This window comes from Rosa chinensis, chromosome 5, assembly GCF_002994745.2.
Source record: "Rosa chinensis cultivar Old Blush chromosome 5, RchiOBHm-V2, whole genome shotgun sequence".
Classification (NCBI taxonomy): domain Eukaryota; kingdom Viridiplantae; phylum Streptophyta; class Magnoliopsida; order Rosales; family Rosaceae; genus Rosa; species Rosa chinensis.
The window spans coordinates 56,565,008-56,584,582 of NC_037092.1; the positions used below are offsets into that span (position 1 = coordinate 56,565,008).

The following is a 19,575-nucleotide window of genomic DNA, read 5'->3' on the forward strand; positions in this document are numbered from 1 at the left end:
GGCATTATTTGTATGGAGCCAGATGTCAGATTTTCACTGACCATAAAAGCCTCAAGTATGTGTTTACACAACCGAATTTAAATTTAAGACAACGAAGGTGGATGGAATTGATTGAAGATTATGATTGTACCATTAAGTATCACCCTGGTAAAGCGAATGTGGTGGCGGATGCACTTAGTAGGAATCCATCCGTGACCTTGTCATATTTAAGGGCCACTCGAGTACCCCTATTGTCAGAGTTGAGGTCTACGGTGGTTGAGTTGTCGGTTGATGGGGTTGGTACTCTGGTGGCTAGTTTTCATGTGAGACCAGCATTCATTGATAAAATACGGGAAGCTCAGCCTCTTGACCCAAGAATTGAAGGGATTAAAGAAGGTGTTTGTGGTGGTTGGCAACTTGAGTTTTCTATTCGAAGAGATGGAACATTGATGTTTGGAAAGAGACTTTGTGTTCCTAACGTCAAACCACTTAAACGAGAAATACTTGATGAAGCTCATAATTCCGCGTATGCCCTACATCCTGGTGGTACAAAAATGTATCGGACTCTCAAAGAGTACTATTGGTGGCCAAATATGAAAAGAGAAATTGCAGCTTTTGTGAGTAAATGTCTTGTGTGCCAACAAATGAAAGCGGAAAGGCAATAACCGTCGGGGTTGTTGCAACCTTTGCCAATTCCGGAATGGAAATGGGATCATCTCACCATGGATTTTATTTACAAGTTACCTCGTACGCAGGATGGTAATGATGGTATTTGGGTGATTGTAGATCGACTCACCAAATCAGCTCATTTTCTGGCGGTTAAGGAAACCTTTAGTTTGGATAAACTGGCAAAGTTGTATGTGGACGGAATTGTAAAGCTTCATGGTGTTCCCGAGTCCATTGTTTCTGATCGTGATGCTCGATTCACATCAAAGTTTTGGAGGAAGGTTCACAAATTTATGGGAACAGAATTACAATTTAGCACTGCTTTCCATCCTCAAACTGATGGACAATCTGAGCGGACTATACAGACTTTGGAAGATATGTTGAGGGCTTGTTCTCTACAATTTAAAGGAAGTTGGGATAAGCACTTGGCTTTGATGGAGTTTGCATATAACAACAGTTACCATTCAAGTATTGGTATGGCTCCCTACGAAGCTTTGTATGGGAAACAGTGTAGGACCCCCTTGTGTTGGGATGAAGTGGGAGAAAGACAACTTATTGGTCCAGAGATTGTTGAAATCACAACAGATAAAGTTAAGGTGATCAGAGAGAAACTCAAGACGGCTCAAAGCAGACAGAAGAGCTACGCAGATAAACACAGGAAGCATCTTGAATTTCAAGTTGGTGATTGGGTATTTCTGAAGTTATCTCCTTGGAAGGGTGTGGTAAGGTTTGGTAAACGAGGGAAACTAAGTCCAAGGTATATTGGTCCTTATGAGATTGTGGAACGAATTGGTCTGGTTGCTTACCGCTTGGCTTTACCTCCACAACTATCTCAAGTACATGATGTATTCCACGTCTCCATGCTTCACAAGTACATCACTGATCCTTCACATGTGTTACCAGATCAACTCATTACACTTACAGAAGATTTAACATATGAAGAAGAACCAGTACAGATCCTTGATCGTCGTGAGCAAGTGCTCCGAAGTAAGGTTATACCTTTGGTTAAGGTATTATGGAGGAATCACCTGATTGAAGAAGCTACTTGGGAACCAAAGGATCAAATGAGGCAACAGTATCCACATCTTTTTGCTTGACAGGTACAATTTCGAGGACGAAATTTTATAAGGAGGGGAGATTGTAATGCCCCGTACCAACTAGTTACTTTTTACCGTGGTTGACCGAGGAGTGACTTTTTCTCTAGTCTGGAAAATTAGGAAATTTCATTGAGATTGTCATAGAATACGAAAAAAAAATCGGGTTCGTAGATACGAAGTTTGTTTCGATTGGAGTTTTTACAGGGAAGTTGTGATTAATGTGCTTAAGGTATTTTCTTTTTTTTTTCCTTTTAAATTTATTAGTTTTGTTTTTTTTTTAAAAGAGGAAATAGAATAATTAAAAGGAGAGAGAGAGAGTGAATCGGGAGAACCCGATACCGACCCCCCCCTCTTCTCTTTCTCTTTTTCTTCCTTCCGTTTCTGGGCACCGGAGCCGAATTCCGGCCGATTTCCCCACCTCCGGACGTCGTTGAGCTCACCTCCGGCCACCACAGCCTCCTCTCCTCATCCTCTGTCACCTCAGGTAAGAGTTTTTCGTTGGGTACTCATGTTTGGAGCTATTTCGGGTGGATTGCCGATCGGGGGATTGGGAATTTCCGGCTGTTTCGGCCGGAAATCTTCATGGTTTTGGTTTCCTGTGAAGTGCTAGATATGTTTTCAACCTCATTTTAGCTTGTGGAAGTGAGATTGATGTTGAAGTGTGGTGATGAACAGTAAACACCGAATTTCCAGATTTTTGGGTTGAATTTTCGACCCCTTTCTGCCTAGTTTCAGCTATTGTTGCAGGGTTGAAGATTGTTGAGTTGTTTTTAAGCTAGTTAACTGTTTGTGAGGGTTGTTTTGTTGGAAATTGTTGACTGTTGCAGGTTTAGAATTGGTTGGGTGTGTTGTGGTGTTGATTTTGGAATAGATTGGTTGTTTGGTATCGATTTTAATCTTTGAGTTTTGTGTTAAATTTGAAATTGTTGGATATTGAGGTTTTGTTGGATTTGGATTGTTGAACATGGTTGTTGGATTTGTCATGTTGGTAGTGTTGGGTGAATTCTCTTGTTAAAGGACTATTGTGAATTATTTGTTAGGTAGTAGAGTGAATTTGAGAAGGTGGAGTTGGAATCGTGAATTAGAAAAAGGGAAAAATTAAGAATGATTGTGGAAATTTTTGGAAGGATTTATATTATCGATTGGTGGTAATTTGTGATGAAGGAGGTGCGATTAAATTGATTTAGTTATCGAAAGGTTCTTGTGAAGATTTAAATTAAGTGAAGTCCTTGATCGATTGAGAATCGAATTAAAAATCGGTTGAGTAGTTTGAGTTAGAGGGCATTGAGATTTTAAGGAATTATAGAATTAATCCCAAATTAAAGTGTGGGAGTTTTATAACAATTTGTGAATAACGGATGCTTATTCCGAGGGAAATGAGTTGTTTTTGAGAGTATTTCCTTATTATGGTTAATTATATCCATGCAATTGTGAAAGGACGTACTGAGCCCTCGAGCGAGGAGGACACAGGCAGGCAGCAGGGTTAGCTGCGGGATTCACTTGTGAGTGGACCTTTATTTTTATTTAAATAATTCATGCAGCATGGTATTAAGTTTTGAAATGTGATTTTATGGAAAGAAAAGGATTAAAAAAGGAAACAGTTGACAAGGAGGCCAGTTTGGCGCATGCGTATCTTACCTAGTTGGCAGACCCTTCTAGGTAATAGTCTGGTTGGCAGTCTGGTTGGCAGTCCCTTCCAGACTACAGCTCAGTTGGCAGTCCCATCCGATGCGTCATCTGGTTGGCAGTCCCTTCCAGATGACTTGAGGTAGTTAGTCGGCAGTCCCGTCTACTACATGTGGCTAGTTGGCAGTCCCAACTAATCACCGCCTCCTACTCCGGTTGGCAGTCCCTTCCGATGCGTCATCGGGTGGCAGTCCCTCCCCGATGGCATGAGATGCTTAGGAAGCAGTCCTTCCTAGCCATCAAATGAGTTTCATGGAAAAATGATTGAGTTGGAACTTCATAGGGTTCAGCTGCATGATGGTTTTGTTAAAAAGAGAAATGGGGAAGCATACCATAAATTGTTTTGATTCTAGTTTCGGTTTTGTCCACTCACTCTAATGGATTTTATATGTTTTCCCCTGGGCCCTTCGTTTTCAAATGCCCAGATTTCATATTAGCAGAGATTGCGTCCAGGCTCAAGGACTTTGGGAATCAGCGCTTCCGTTTTTGTCCGTAGGTTATTACTTAACCTACCTTGTATGATATCGGCTTAGGTTAGTGTTGCTCTGATAAACCTTTTCTTTTAAGTTTGATGGATGTTGTTGCTTACGGAAGATTATGTTGGGTTTTGAACTTTCCGGATGTAATATATGTTCTTGGATTGTAAATATGATATCGTAGGTTGAGTAGAAGTTAATGTTGTAATCATATCCAGGTTTGTGAAATTTTTGGGTAGCCCATATTTAGGGGAGGTTCTGCCGAATTTTCGGTAGGATTTCGCTTAACGTGGGCCCCGCAGGCTCGTATCCAAGTAATTGGGGTGATTCCTGGGTCGGGTCCTGTCACAACAGCCCCAAACAGCCTAACAAACTGATGAAACTCCGAAACTGTAGAAAAAGACCAGAAACTGCACAAAAATTCCAGAAACTGCAGAAAAGAACAAAAACTGCAGAAATTATACAAAGCCTAATATCTACACGATTCTGTGATATGCTTCCCCACATATGGCAAAAATAATGCTTGAAACTGAACTCATCCTTAAAATCATTCATCACCATCTTGTGTCCCATCATCTGGAAAATCTTGAGAGTTTAGTAATGCTTGGTAACTAAAACTTTGAGATTCTTGAAATGGCATCCATAACATTGGAATTGGAGCACCACAATTTCCAGATTGCCGAAATGAAAAAAGAAAAAAAAATGAATAACTTTTAAGAAAACGAAATACCTTGGTTTTCTTGAACTAGATGAACAAATTTTACGAAAACGAAATACCTTGGTTGAATCAGAACTAGATGACTTTTCTGTATCAAGAGTTCTCCCTTTTCGATTCTTGGCCAAACTTTTTTCAAAATCACCTATAATTCTTTTTTTTCTTCCTCGAGCACTCTCCCCTTTCTTGAATCCCTTGGCTTGAACAACTTTTGCCTTATCCGAGTTATTTTTGGCCAGATTAATACCCTCAATCACATCATTGCTGGGAGGTGTAATCTGGTCATCCTTACCAAGATGTAATGTATCCATTTTTGAACATAACATGTCTTCAATAGCTTTGCTTAGTTCTCTCAATTTCTGAACAACAAACTTAAATGTCTCTTCTCTTTCAGTTGCCCGAGATGAAATCTTGATCAATATGGAACTTAGAGACTTGTACCAAGATGTTTGTTGTAGGTTGGTATCTACTTGGATGTCTTGGCCATACATGTCTTTCACTTTTTCTGATCTTGCTGTTCTTGTCCATCTTTTTAGAATATACTGATCAGGAGTTTTTTGACATTCATGTAGTAAGGATTTTTATTGCATAGAGGCACAGAATACCTTCAATCTCAAACAACCTGCAACTACATGATATAGTCTGGTCTTTCTTCACCCTAACACATCTCTTCTTTGGATGACCATTAAAGGCAACTTTATACACAATGTCATCACCATCTTGAATACATCCGACTAAGTTGTTATCAAGAGCCTTCTCATACTAAATCTGGAATTTTTCAAAAACAGCTTTAGTGTAAATATTTCCAGCCTTGATCACCATTGAAGAAAATATCTCAATAGAAGGTAACTTGCAGCACAAAGCATACTCCACCTCTAACTCTTTATACCGCTTATCATTGAGCAATCTATCAAAGTGCTTGAAAAATTGAACCACATCATAGTCTGACTTAACATATGGTTTTAGGCTAGCATTGAAACTCTCACTTAATTGGGTGCTATGCATTCTAGCAAGCCATGCCCACTTGACATACTGTTTTGCCCATTTCTCCTTTAAACGGAATATACTACTTAACCAAGGATTTTCATGCGCACAATATTCATTAAGCATTGCTTCCCACACAAATAGTAACTCATCCTCCTCTTCATAGTTATTCATACATTTTGATAAGACTGTGGTGACCTGTTCATCACCTTTGAATATACTACTTGCTTTCTTAATGGCATTTTGCATTATGTGCCATGTGCAAAGGCAGTGATATGTGTTAGGCATCACATTTGCAGCAGCTTTAGCCATTGCAGCATCCTGATCCGTAAAAATTGACTTTAGAGCCGTGTTAGACATTGCCTCCAAAAACGTCTCAAATAACCATGTAAACGAATCAGCAGTTTCATCATACATCATTCCTACCCCAAAGATTATAGTTTCACGATGATGATTAAATCCCACAAATACTCCAAATGGACGATTGGCTTCATTAGTTTTGTATGTAGTGTCAAGACTCACAACATCACCAAATAAACCATAATCAAGTATCATCCTAGCATCAGCCCAAAAAATATTTGTTATTGCTCATCACTATCCAATTGCACAGCATAGAAAAATGAGGGATTTTCTAATGCTTGATTTTGGAAGTATTTTAATAAGCATCCTGCTTCTCCATATGCCAATTTCTTTTGCCTTTGAGATTGAAGATAATTTTTCTGATCTTGTTTAGTGAATCCAAGAGCCTCTCTTCCACCAACTTCTCTGCCCATTAACTCGAATGAAAGCATTAGTGGGATTTTAGAATCTTGTACCAATTCCATCTCAGCTCCTTGTGAAGAAGTTACATTTCGTTGAGATGGTAGCATGTGAGCACACTCTTGTATTACAAGATCATGGCTGTGAGTTTCTTCAAATTGAACAACTCTGTACCTACCAATTGATTTATCCAACTTAATGATCATTTTAGCATCACAACTTGTTCGTGTCTCCGCTCGAGGATTCTTAGTCAAATGGTCTCGCTTATCTATTGTACGTAAACCTTCTTTAGAACAAACAAATATTCTTGAGATGAGCTTACCAGAATGCTTGTTCTTGTAATGTGTATGTCTTCTAATACTAAACTCAACTCTTTGCCCATACATGTTATAAAACTCATATGCTAATTCTTCCGAGTCAAACTCCATACCATTCCTTGGCTTGTAATCTGGACTAGTAGAGTCATCTCTATCCATAGCCTCCATTCAATCATTTATTTTCAATCTATAACATATAAAATCTGTATTAACATTCCAATCAAATTTAGAAGCAAAATGGATCATGCTATGAAGTTTGGCTTATATGCTATGCTACTCTGTTTCGGTACTCTGTTCAATTTTTAGCTCTGAAACAAAACAAAAAAAATGGAAGTTCCTGATATGACATACCATAGAATCAGATCAAGAGAATAAGAATGATTGAATCATGTCTTAGCTAAACATATATACATAGAATACTTTAATAGGATAAACACCCATGGATACAAGACTGAGATTTCAAAGAACCAAAACCCAAAACTAAAAATCTAAATGGGATAAGATCAGGATCCATAAGATCAATGCTAAAGAGCTAGATACAAATATCTGAATGATGAAATCAAAGTACCAGTACCTAAAGACCGAATCCAAAGGTGAATGAAATTTGGACTGAGACAAAGAGTTATCGTTAGTGAAGAATAAGAGACGTATCAACTGGGTTTGTCGAGGGAGTCTGATTGGAGGGAACTAGCAGAAGGTGAAAAATGTTGGAGGGAAACTTGAAGAAGCCTTAACGTCAACTATTTCAAATCGTTAGAGAGAGAGTCTCTCTTTGTGTGTTGTTAGCTTAATAGCCCTTGGATTGAGATGTGCTGACGTGGCGAGCTCACATTGATATCTAAGCAGATTATAGCAAAGAGAATCCAAGCAGAGAAGTCGAGTCCATACAATACACCCCCCTTAGTGGTTGCTTTTTGCAAGTCCCAGAAAACATATCAAGCTTAGTTGAGATCGTTCAATAAATTATTTATTTACGATTTCGGTAATTATAAAAGGTGCTCAAGAATATTTGCAGAAATTTTCACAGAGTGAAATCCTCGATTTAAGAGTTTGAAAATTAAGTACACGACACGACACGACTAGTTCGTAGGAATTTTCAGGGAATTTTTCTGACTTCCGAGCTATTTATAGTGATTTTCGGAAGTTTTAGAATTAAAGAAATTATTAAAGGAAAATAGAAAAATTACACAGTGCGATCATGGCCATCCATTCAGCCACCACTTCATCCTGGCCGTCGAATTAATTTCTCATTTTGGGCTATAAATAGTCATAACGGGATCGAACGATCTAGAACATCCCATCTTCGAGCTCTCTCAACCCGAGAGAGAGACCCGACAACCCGTGAGAAGGGTCCAACCAAAACGCAGTCCTCTGGCCATCTCTCGGCTGCGGACCACCGATGATTGCTCCCACTCCTTGGCGCTGATATCCTCCTAGCGACGGATCATCCAATCGGCGAAGGACTGGGATGATATAAGGCCCGAAAGCTTGAAACTTCTTTCGGCGATTCTGGACATTTTTCGGTAACTCTGGCGGCGATTTGGCTTGCATGGCATACAAAAGTTGGTCTACTCCTCGTGCTCTACGTGGTAGTGTAAGTTTTTTTTTTTTCCGAATTCGATTAAGTTTCGGAGAATGTGTGTTTTGGGTATACACGGCCACCACTGGGGACATTGGTTCCGGTGATCGTTTGGTTTATTCTCAGGCAGTTCTGACTTTATTTTTCAATGTTAGAGGAAGACTAGACGGTGGAAGCACTCGCCTGACAGACGTGAGGAATTGTCCGGGTGGTGAAGAAAAGGGAAGGAGTTTTCCCGGTGCCGTGTTCTTCGTCAAGGAATTAACTCACCGATTTGGGGATTCTGCTTTCGATCGAAATCGATATCAAGGTTAGTTGGGTTCAGTTTGGAGTTCTGAGCAGAGCCTTGTAAAGTTAGTTTTAGAATTAGTTGCCATGTTTGTATGCGTATTGTGAAATCATGTTTGAAAATGGTGATTTGGATTGGTGTAGTTTCATTCTTGGTTGATGCTATGAAATTGAAATCTTCCTGATTATATGATTGAGTTCAACAAATTCTCGTAGTTGTGGTGAGTCTGAAGTTATTTTGAATTAGGGGGAAAAGTTGGATGAGTTGGTGAATCTATTACTAAGATTATTACTAATATTAGTAATTGATGTCACAATTGTGGAATGGAGTTATGTTAAAAGAATGGTTGTGATATGTAGAAATGGTGTAAAATAAGTATCGGGTGTCCATAGTAAATTTAATGGAATTACTATGTGATGCGATATTTAAGGAAATTGGAAATAGTCGTGAAAGGCATGGAAGTTGGTTGGTTTTCTAACTTCAAGTAAAGTGTTGAGTAATTGGAACTATTTGTGAATGCAGTCGAGACTGGTCAAACTTGGTCAAATTGGTCAACTCCTGGTCAAACCAGGAAAAGTTGGTTTGACGATCTGTTAATCGTTGAGGTTTTAAACGTTGAGGTTTTAAATATGTGTTCGGAAATTAGGACTCCAATTACCCGAGGAACAGAATATTTAAGACTTTGGGAGTACGTGAAGAAAAGCATCGGAATTCAAGTAGGGGATTCGGGGCCTTACTTGGTTAGCTGTTTCATGTTTTATGTACAGTGATGCATGATACATTATCCGGTTTGGTTATGTTTAAATGCAATGCATACTAACCATACCGTGAGAAATGTCGTGGATGGCTTGAGGACGAAGGGTAGCACTGACTTCATCGGGTTCGATCCCCTTAACCTCCGGAGGGTTAGCTACACCAGTCGGACAGTGCTTTCATCGTAATGACGACCCGGTTCCATGTGTAGCTAGGCAGCTATTAGTAAATAGCTAGTGGACGCTCTTGCTACACTTAAACTGATTTGAGGTAAAGTCATGTAGTGGGTCTACGAGACCGGCCATCAAGTATTTCTTAGGGCCCGCATTCATTTGAATTTCATTCAACAGTTTTCGAGTCGAAATTATTCTAAAATTTGTCGTTCTTTAAATGAAATGGTTAAAGTATATTTTCATATTGGGATCCCAAAATATTGTTTCATGCATTGGTTTTTAAGTCTAACCGAGGTGAAACCCTACTGAGCATCGAGGACGAACGCTCACCCCTACAACAGTGTGGTTGTAGGTACTGTACATTGGTGACAAGATAATAGCGGACTGAGCTGGGTGTGTGAGAGCAAGCTTGATAAACTTTCGTAGCAGGACTCAGGTTCCGGAATCTATTCCGATTTCCATTTCTCAAATTTTGTTTTTTGGGAATTTGTTGGAAATTAAACTTATGTCGAACTTAGTTAAATTCTCATTATCTGAGATTCTTTATTCCTCGAGCTATCGTTCATATCAAGTTCTGGACGAATAAATTGACTTTAGTAATTTAAAGATTTTCACCTCAAAATTATTTTTAAGTTTTTACTGTGCTTTTACGAAAATTTTGTCAAACAAAATGTCTTGCGGTTCTCTAGAATGTAAATAAGGTATTCAGTTTATGTTTTAGAGATTCACGGCACTGTGACGTGCTTAAGCTAGTGAGGTGTAGTTTGGGGCGTTACACTTTTGAAGTGACATGATATGTTATAACATTGTTGTATTGTATCTAACAATCTGTCCCGCTTAACTAATTGTCACTTTGTGAGAATAAGATGATTTTAGTATCCTATTTGACTCGGATTTTCAATCGAAAGACATCAGGATGAGGATATTCAAGTTCTAGTTCTTCTATAAATGTTGCCTAGTTTGCTAGTTGCTCTATAATGAGTCAATGTATTTGATTCTTGTGTTTAGAACTGGAAAATTGAACGATTTTATAGGATTTAATCATAGAATTCATCAATTCGAGCACATTACCAATTACATAAACAAAAATAGAAAAACAAATGGCGGAACGAGGTCATTTCAAAATCTGTTCAATGTATAAATGACCATGCGCTTTACTCAATTAGCTCAATGCAGTCTCCATAAATGTGTAGTTTATTGCATGTTCTTTAAACGTTCATTTTTTTGTATTATATCATTAAGCTGCTCCTGAAATGGAAGGTGGGGGTCTATTCTTCCTTCTTGGTCACTGATCTTTTGGCTTTGTAGGTTTCAGAAGGTTCTGAAGGCATGTTCTTCTTGGTTTGATTTGTACCAAAAACGGTTACAAGGACAACTGTGTGGACCAGTTGAAGTGGGTGGCTAGGTGCACTTTTAGGCATTAGAGGACTTTGTTGCTAAGCGCCATTTTAGTGATATTGTCATTTTTCCAAAGGGTCACATTTTTGGAGGCTAATGTAACTCTGTCAATATATATTGTTCATTTGTGGAAATCATAAGTTTATCTTTCCATATTATCATTTGTTAGTTAGATGATTATAGTATCCTCTATCCTATCAAAGAAAAAATGGATGTTGTATTGGTTGTGTTACTGAAATGATTATGAAATCAAGTCCTTGACAGCTTTTTCATTGTGCAGCAAAAGAGAGGTCAAGATGATGAGGACTGGTAGCTTTGTGGACTCAGGGCTCAAGATCTGGTTCTGGTTAATTACTTCTCAGTTGGTTCTGCTATAATTTTTGCTCGAGCTTTACAATGAATCAGTATGTTCTTTTCTTGTTTTTAGAAATAGAAAACTGAATTTTTAGATGCTTTTGTATCTCATCATCATCAAGTTAATTTATCGTGTTTCATACACAAATCATTTTCCTACCAGATGATCTGACCAATCCAATGGTCAAGCTGTCTGATCGAAGATCTTCTCGCCGCGATGAGGTTGGATGCCTGAGTTGCATGTATGGTGAATGAGGTGTGGGTTGAGGGTAAAATGGAATACTTTTTCTTTTTTTGCGAATAAGAGACCTTTATTGAACATAACCAAAGATTACATATGGGAATGACCGGTGGTGGACATGAACTCCCCACTCTCCTCCCTAAAAACCAAACCAGTTACGGGTCAGTCATCAAAAATGACTTCCATGATCGAGCCAAAAGAGCCCAACCCCTAACCAACTATGTCACCCAACCTCACTGGCTACAGATAATCCTGAGAATATCGATAACACCTCATAGACAACCGCCATAACAACCAATGCCCTCTTCCACACCACGTTCCAATAAAGCCAGACCAAGTGTAAGGATCGCTTATCAGCACATTGACCATAAGATAAAATCGAAAATAAAACAACTCGTCCCCAGGAAATACACCACCTCCATGGCACATCAATTTGACCCAACCCTCGCTCAACAAAGGAGGGACCAACGTACTATTGACCAAAAGAACCTAGCCACCAACCTAGCTAACTGAAAACAAGACTCTAACCTACCTAACTGTACCTACATGTACGTTTGCAAGCATAATTAGCTATAATGAGCCACGCTCATTGTACCGCCAGAGGTACCGACTCTCACCAAGGGGGTGGCCTGCGGATACACAGCCAGGCGGGCTACCGCCCGAGTCCGGGATCACCCCCAGATCACATCTGACTCACCGCCACGCGCTGCGCCAGGACAGCATCAGAAGCTCCAGAAGCTGGGGACTGAAGCATATCAGTCCCACATCGAAAACATGAAGAAGATCAGCTCCTTCCTCACCTATAAAAGGTTCTCTCTTCTCTCCTCATTAATTACGCATTTACTACTCATTTATTGTTATGCTGCCTATATGCATTGACTGACTTACGCATCGGAGAAGCGAAGACCACCCAACGCGGTCTCCCTCTGACGCCTCGTCTCTTGTGTGACAGCTAGCGGAGGCCATCAAATCCCTAGAGTAGCGATCCGCCCACCGGACCCGCATTAAACGAAAGATCGGCTACCGCCAGACTTTGAGCATTAACATTGGCGCCGTCTGTGGGAACTCTTGAACAAAAGGTCATCCCACCATGACTAACGATAGCGGGGGAAACGCTGAAGAGCAGGCAGATCAGTCCACCATTCCCCAACCCACCAACCCAGCGGTAGGCATCAATCGCGCGCTATTCACCACCCCTGTAAACCCCGGCGGTGAGACAAACCCAAGTAGCAGCCGCCCGCCAGGCCAAGACCTCGCCTCTCTGTATGAACTGGCACTGGCGGATCTTCACAAGGCAAACAGAGAGCGTGAACAGGAACGCAAAGAAAAGGCCGAGGCCCAAAAGCAAGTGGCCACGCTTGTGTCACGCTTTGACGAGCTAAAGAGAACGCTGGAAGCAACCGCCAACCCTGCACGAAGCGAGCAGTCACGGAGCACTAGGCACAGCCGACCTGGTACAGGAGCATTGATACCAGCACCAGTTTTGCATATGCAGGTCCCGCTGCGCCCACCAAAGCTAGCGGGAATGGGGCCGCCCCTGTACCCCAGCTAATGTTGGAACAGGAGGTAGAATCATCACTGCACACCCACCGCTCGAGGCCTAGGGCAAGAACCGAGGGAAACCCACCCGCTCCCAGGTGAGGATCAGTTCAGCGGAGTACCCGGCTAGGCCCCGCCGGCGATGCAACTGCTCAAATACTGGAAAGGATGCAGCAGTTGGAACAAAGGTTAATCCGGGCGGAATCAAGCACCCCAGCGCCAATTTCAAATCCACTTTTCGCGTCCAGGCCAGGACCATTTACTGCTGCAATTTTGCTGGCCGTCAGACCGGCGTACGCAAAGACTCCAAAAATGTCACATTACAGCGGTAAGACTAACCCCTTCGTCCATATGGACACCTTCAAGAAGGTCATCAACAACAAGGGATTCGATGACGCCACCCTGTGCCACTTGTTCAGCGAAACGCTGGATAATGAGGCAATGAATTGGTTCTTCGAATGCCCGCCGGGATCCATGGACTCATTCCAGGCATTGTCACACGCTTTCCTTTCTCGGTTCATCTTACTGTCCGCCGGGCACCACAATACAAGCCAACTATTCAACTTCAAGCAGGGTACGGAGGAAAGACTGAAGGCATTCGTCACAAGGTGGCGAGCGGCAGCATCTCAATGCCGTGATCTTGATAAAACAATGGCTTCGGCGGCTTTTAAGCAGGGACTCCTCAAGGGGCCATTCCTCTATCACCTCAACTACAATCATCCAAATGTGGTATACGACCACCTCATGAGTGAGGCGGTCATTCATGCCCAGGCAGAATTCATCACATATGGAGAAACCCCACCGCCACCAGCAGCACTGGCAAAATCGACACAACCCTCCTCCAGTCAGCAGGGGACCGCTAACAAAACCTCCAACACACCGCCAACTGACAAAAAGAGGGAGTGGCAGTAGGGCCAGTACCAGAACAAGCGGCAGAAGGACCAACACTACAAGGGAAACCGCCCATCCCATGGGGACAACCGCAACAAACATACGGAGTCTTCCCAACAGTATGCAGTATTTACAGTCCTCACGGCCTCGTATGAAGAAATATACAATCAGTGCAAAGATCAGATTCCACCGCCGCCCCCGGGAAGATACCCAAAAACAGGAAAGCCAAGAAACACCGACAGGTGGTATAAATACCACGAGGACAGTGGTCACAATACCAACAGCTGCAACGCTCTCAAAAAGGCTATTGAGACCTTTTACCGTGATGGCAAGATGGAGCAATTCAAGGTGCGCCAACCACCACCTGTGATCGCTGACATTGAACCCTTGGGCCGCATCAACACCATTGACGGAGGAGCTCCAATCACCAACATGTCCCACAGGGCAAGAAAGCGTTATGCGCAAGCTAATCACCCAAAGGAAGTCTGTAACATCGGCTACGAAAGATCCGCCAAGCTCCCAAAGTCTGGTTGGGAGCCTATTACCTTCTCAGAGGAGGAGGAGCGCGGAGTGCATCTGCCCCATGATGATCCTTTCTTGATCGACGCCATTCTCGGCAAAATGTCAGTGGGAAGAATCCTGGTTGATAGCGGATCCACTGTCAACGTCATATTCAGTGGTTGTTACAACGACCTTAAGCGGAACAGAAAACTACTCCAAGATCATGAACCACTGCTCAGCTTCTCTGGTGACGTCACGCAACCACTGGGTTCTGACTATATGCGGCTAGTTATCGGTACTAGCCCATGTATGGCTGAAATACATATGGAGTTCATAATTGTCGATTGTTTCAGCTCATATAACGCCATCATTGGTCGGCCAGCGCTTAATAAACTCAAGTGCATCATCGCCGTATACATGCTGCTCATGAAGTTCCCCACACCCAACGGCACAGGCTGTGTCAGGGGAAGTCAGCAGTTGGCACGCGAATGTTATTCGACTACTATAGCACGATCAACCCGTTGCCATGAGATCCTAGCGGTAGGGAATCTAGTACCGCCACCAAATATCTTTGAGGACCCTAGGGATGACGAAAAGAAGTACGTCAAGAAGGAGCCGGTCAACCCAGAAACATCATTGAGGGTCGTCAGCATCTCTGACGAGCACCCTGAGCAGACGGTCCGCATAGGCACTCAATTAGACCCAGAGCTGGCGGCGGAATTAACTCAGTTCCTACGTGACAACGCTACGGTCTTCGCCTGGTCATACGCAGACATGCCAGGTATCTCCCCTGAAATCATCACGCACAAGTTGAGCATCAAACCATCCTTCTACCCTATCAAGCAGAAGCGCAGAGCCTTCGACGAAGACAAATACCGTGCTATAGGAGAAGAGATTGCCAAGCTACAGGGTATTGGGTTCATCCGCCAGGTCATCTATCCCCAGTGGATCTCTAACCTAGTTATGGTCAAAAAGCCTAGCGGCAAGTGGCGAATGTGTGTCGACTTAAAAAATCTTAACAAAGCATGCCCGAAAGACAGTTTCCCACTACCTCGCATTGATCAACTGGTTGATGCAACCGCTGGACACGAGCTCCTCAGCATGATAGACGCTTTCTCCGGCTATAATCAGATTAGGATGCATCTCGACGACCAGGAGTGCACCACCTTCACCACTGACAAAGGCCTGTATTGTTACAATGTGATGCCTTTCGGTCTGAAGAACGCAGGGGCAACTTATCAGCGACTGATGAACGCCATGTTCATGGAACATCTGGGCAAGATAATCGAGGTCTACGTAGAGACATGTTGGTCAAGAGTATAAAGGCCAGCGGACATGTGGCAAACCTAAAAATCATAATAACCATCCTCTTGGCCTACGGTATGCGCCTCAACCCATAAAAATGTTTCTTTGGCGTCATCGCCAGCAAATTTCTGGGGTATATTGTCAGTGAACAGGGCATCGAGGCTAACCCTGACAAGGTGCAAGCCATCCTCGACTTGAAGGACCCAGAGTGGAAAGTGCACGTCCAGTGCCTCCAAGGCAAGCTAACCGCCCTGTCCCGATTCATCTCCAGACTGACCGACAGGTGCGCCCCATTTTTCAAAGTCCTTAAATCAACCCACAAGAAAGTCATCGATTGGAACCCAGAGTGCCAGGCGGCGTTCCAGGGCCTGAAGGAGTACCTGGCGGCAGTTCCACTACTTTCCATTCCTGTGCAAGGCGAGACACTATACATATACCTAGCGGTATCGCAATCAACGGTAAGCTGCGCCATCGTCCGGGGGGAGAACCAGGACGAACTCCCAGTATTCTATGCCGGCCGAGGCATGAACAGAGCGGAAACTAGGTACCCTCCCTTGGAACAACTCGCTCTCGCACTAATCGTTTCTGCCAGACGCCTCTTCCAATACTTCCAAGCCCACACAATCCATGTGTTAACCAATCAACCGCTGAGACAAGTAATGCAGAACCCTGAACATTCGGGGCGCCTCAGCAAGTGGGCCATTGAGCTCAGCGAATTTGACATTGATTAGAAACCAAGAACCGCCATGAAGGGCCAAGTGGTGGCAGACTTTATCGCTGAGCTCATCGAGCATCAACCCGAATCCAAAGTCAGAGCACAACCAGGAATGGAGATGGTGGTATATGAGGAACAATCTCCCCAGCAGTCAGACTGGAACCTGCATGTGGACGGCTCCTCTTGTCCAAGGCCAGCTGCACCGGAATCATCTTAACAGGTCCTGGGGGGCTGAACGCGGAATACGCGTTGAAATTCAACTTCAAATCTTCTAACAACATGGCGGAATATGAGGCACTCATTGCCGGCCTACTCCTCGCCATTGATTCAGGGGCCGACAGTGTCAACATCTTTAGCGACTCTCAGTTGGTCGTTAACCAGGTCAACGATAGTTTTCAGGCTAAGGACCAACAGTTAGCGGCATACTTAGGGTACGTCAAGACACTGCTAAAAAAATTCAAGTTCCACACCATCACACAGATCCCCAGGGAAAAGAACGCCAAGGCTGATTCACTGGCAAGACTAGCAATCGCCCAGCCACACCAGAGTCTAGCGGACACAAGGGTAGAGTGTCTGGATAAGCCAAGTATCACAAAAACCCTGGCGGAGATCTTCAACATTGAGGCCAATCCTAGCTGGATGGACAAAATTATTAAGTACAAGCGCAACGGGACATTGCCAGAGGACAAGGTCAAAGCGCGACAGCTCCAGCGGAGAGCAACCCGCTACAATATGCAGAGCGGCAAACTTTACCGCCAGGGATTCACTCACCCCAACCTCTGTTGTCTAACCCTAGAGGAGGGAAAGGTCGTGCTGGCAACGATACACGGCGGAGAATGTGGAAACCACTCAGGTGCCAGATCTTTGGCCAATAACACAATGCGACAGGGCTACTTCTGGCCTACACTCGGTGACGATGCCCGGCAGATATCGAAATCTTGTCACAAATGCCAACAATATGCTGATCTTCCACATGCCCCGGCGGAACCACTATCGATCATCATCGGCCCATGGATTCACTCCACTTGGGGCCTGGATCTGATGGACAAATTACAAACCGCAAAGGGCCAGTTCAAATACATCATCGTTGTTATCGACTACAACAGCAAATGGATAGAGGCGGAGCCCCTGACGGCAATAACTACCGCCAAAGTAATTCACTTCCTCTAGAAGAACATCTATTGTCGATACGGTGTTCCGCATACAATCATCACAGACAACGGTACACAGTTCAATAACAAGGAACTCATCTCTTTCACCGCCAACCTGGGCACCAAGATGCGTTTTGCATCAGTTGCTCACCCCCAAACCAACGGCCAAGTCGAAGCGGCAAACAAGATAATCAAGTAGCTGTTTCAGAAGAAGCTCGATAAGGCCAAAGGTTTGTAGGCGGAGAAGCTCCCGGAAGTTCTATGGGCCATCAGAACAACCCTAACTTCCGCCACAGGTGAAACCCCCTTTTGTATGATGTTCGGAACTGAGGCTGTCCTGCCTATCGAGGTAACCCAACCAACCGCTAGGGTCGAAGGCTACTGCCCCGAGACCAATAGCGACGGCGTCAACCTCGACAGGGATCTCTTAGAGGAAAAACGAGACGCAGCCCATTTGCACAATCTCCAGAATAAGCAACGGGTATCGCGTTTCTAAAACGCCAGGGTCAAAGCCCGCAACCTCCAACTGGGGGACTGGGTAATGAAGGAAGTCATACCACCACCAACAAAACTCCGCCCAACTTGGGAAGGTCCATACAAAATTGTAGAAGTCGTTAGCCCAGGCACCTTCTACTTAATGGACAAGGATGGCATCACAACGACCCACCCTTGGAATACCGAACACCTTCGGTATTACTACAAATAGTCATATGCCGCTACCCAAGAGCATCTTGACTTAGCTAAATTTTTGTTCAATATTTAGCTAAGGGAAGCTACCCAATGGGTACGACCCCGCTTTTGTAAAAGCTGTTCAGACAGCTATCAATGAAACGAGGAATTATTCAAACCATTGTGTTACCAAGTCTAGCACTAGGGGCAACTGGCAACGCTAGTCAGCGGACCACGTCCGCTACATTGTGCACTTGGACCAATTTTAATTCCTTTAATGTTTCATTCGTTGGCAAAAGCAAAACTGTCAAAAAACTCTAGCGGTACAGACATCATCACAAAAACAAGATAGGAGCCTAGGTTCCGAAATTTCATATATATCCCAAAAAAGTCAATTACATCAGATGTTTACGCCTCAGCGGCTACAAAATTTTCTTTCTACTCCTATTTCAGGGGTTGGCTCCGCTGCCTTCAGCATCTCCACCGGCGGCCTGCGGTGGATGGGAACGGCTTGTTTGGTCCGACCCTCGAGCTGTAGGACTGGGGGTCTCTATTGTGCCATCCGCCCGGGTGTGGGCCGCCAAGAACCCAGCACGAGACACCTCAGACTGGGTGGGAGTCCACTGAGAGTCGCCCTCCGGAAGTCCGCCGCTCTCCCCACTACCCGAGCAGGCACCTTCAACCTGACCAGGGGTTCCAGATACTTAAAGAGTAATGGGATGGTGAGTTGCCAAAATTATGGCTAAGATTCTAGAAGTTGAAGATAGGCAAAGAATAGTTGGAGAGAAAACTATCAGTCATTAATTGTTGTTATTACTCGCATTGTTGCTGAAAACTTTACAAGATGGAGAGCAAAGTATGCCTGACTAATCTTGTAATTGACTAGCACCTGTCCTTGCATGCTCAAGATGAAGTCCTAATAATTAAATAAATCCTAATATCAGTACAACATACAAACATTCGATCTCAGTGGACACTAAAATGTTTTCGAGATAAATCCCAAGATCTCGAAGTTTACCTGAGGATTATTTAGGAGATTGACTTGAATGAGAAAATACATTTTGACCAAAAAAAAGAAGAGGAACATCCATGGGATATCAGGATATCAAATACGAAAACAAAGTTGAAGAGATTAAGGCCCAATACAAAAAAGCCGCCAGTGGGTATAAACATTAGATGGCTTCGCCCGGGTTCGAACCGGAGACCTTCAGTGTGTTAGACTGACGTGATAACCAACTACACCACGAAACCTTTGATTCAAGGATTTGTTTTCCTATTACCAATCGAATTGCAAAAAGAATAAAAAAGTCTTGGTTCCTCATAATTTAAAACCTTAGT

At 43.2% G+C, this 19,575-nt stretch overlaps 1 non-coding gene and 1 pseudogene across 1 annotated transcript; both read right to left on the reverse strand.

Moving 5' to 3' along the window:
- LOC112164497 overlaps positions 1-19,575 on the reverse strand; it is an 87,509-nt pseudogene that overhangs the window by 32,773 nt on the left and 35,161 nt on the right.
- TRNAV-AAC lies at positions 19,415-19,488 on the reverse strand. Its single transcript has one exon. It is a non-coding gene; the product is annotated as a tRNA-Val (tRNA).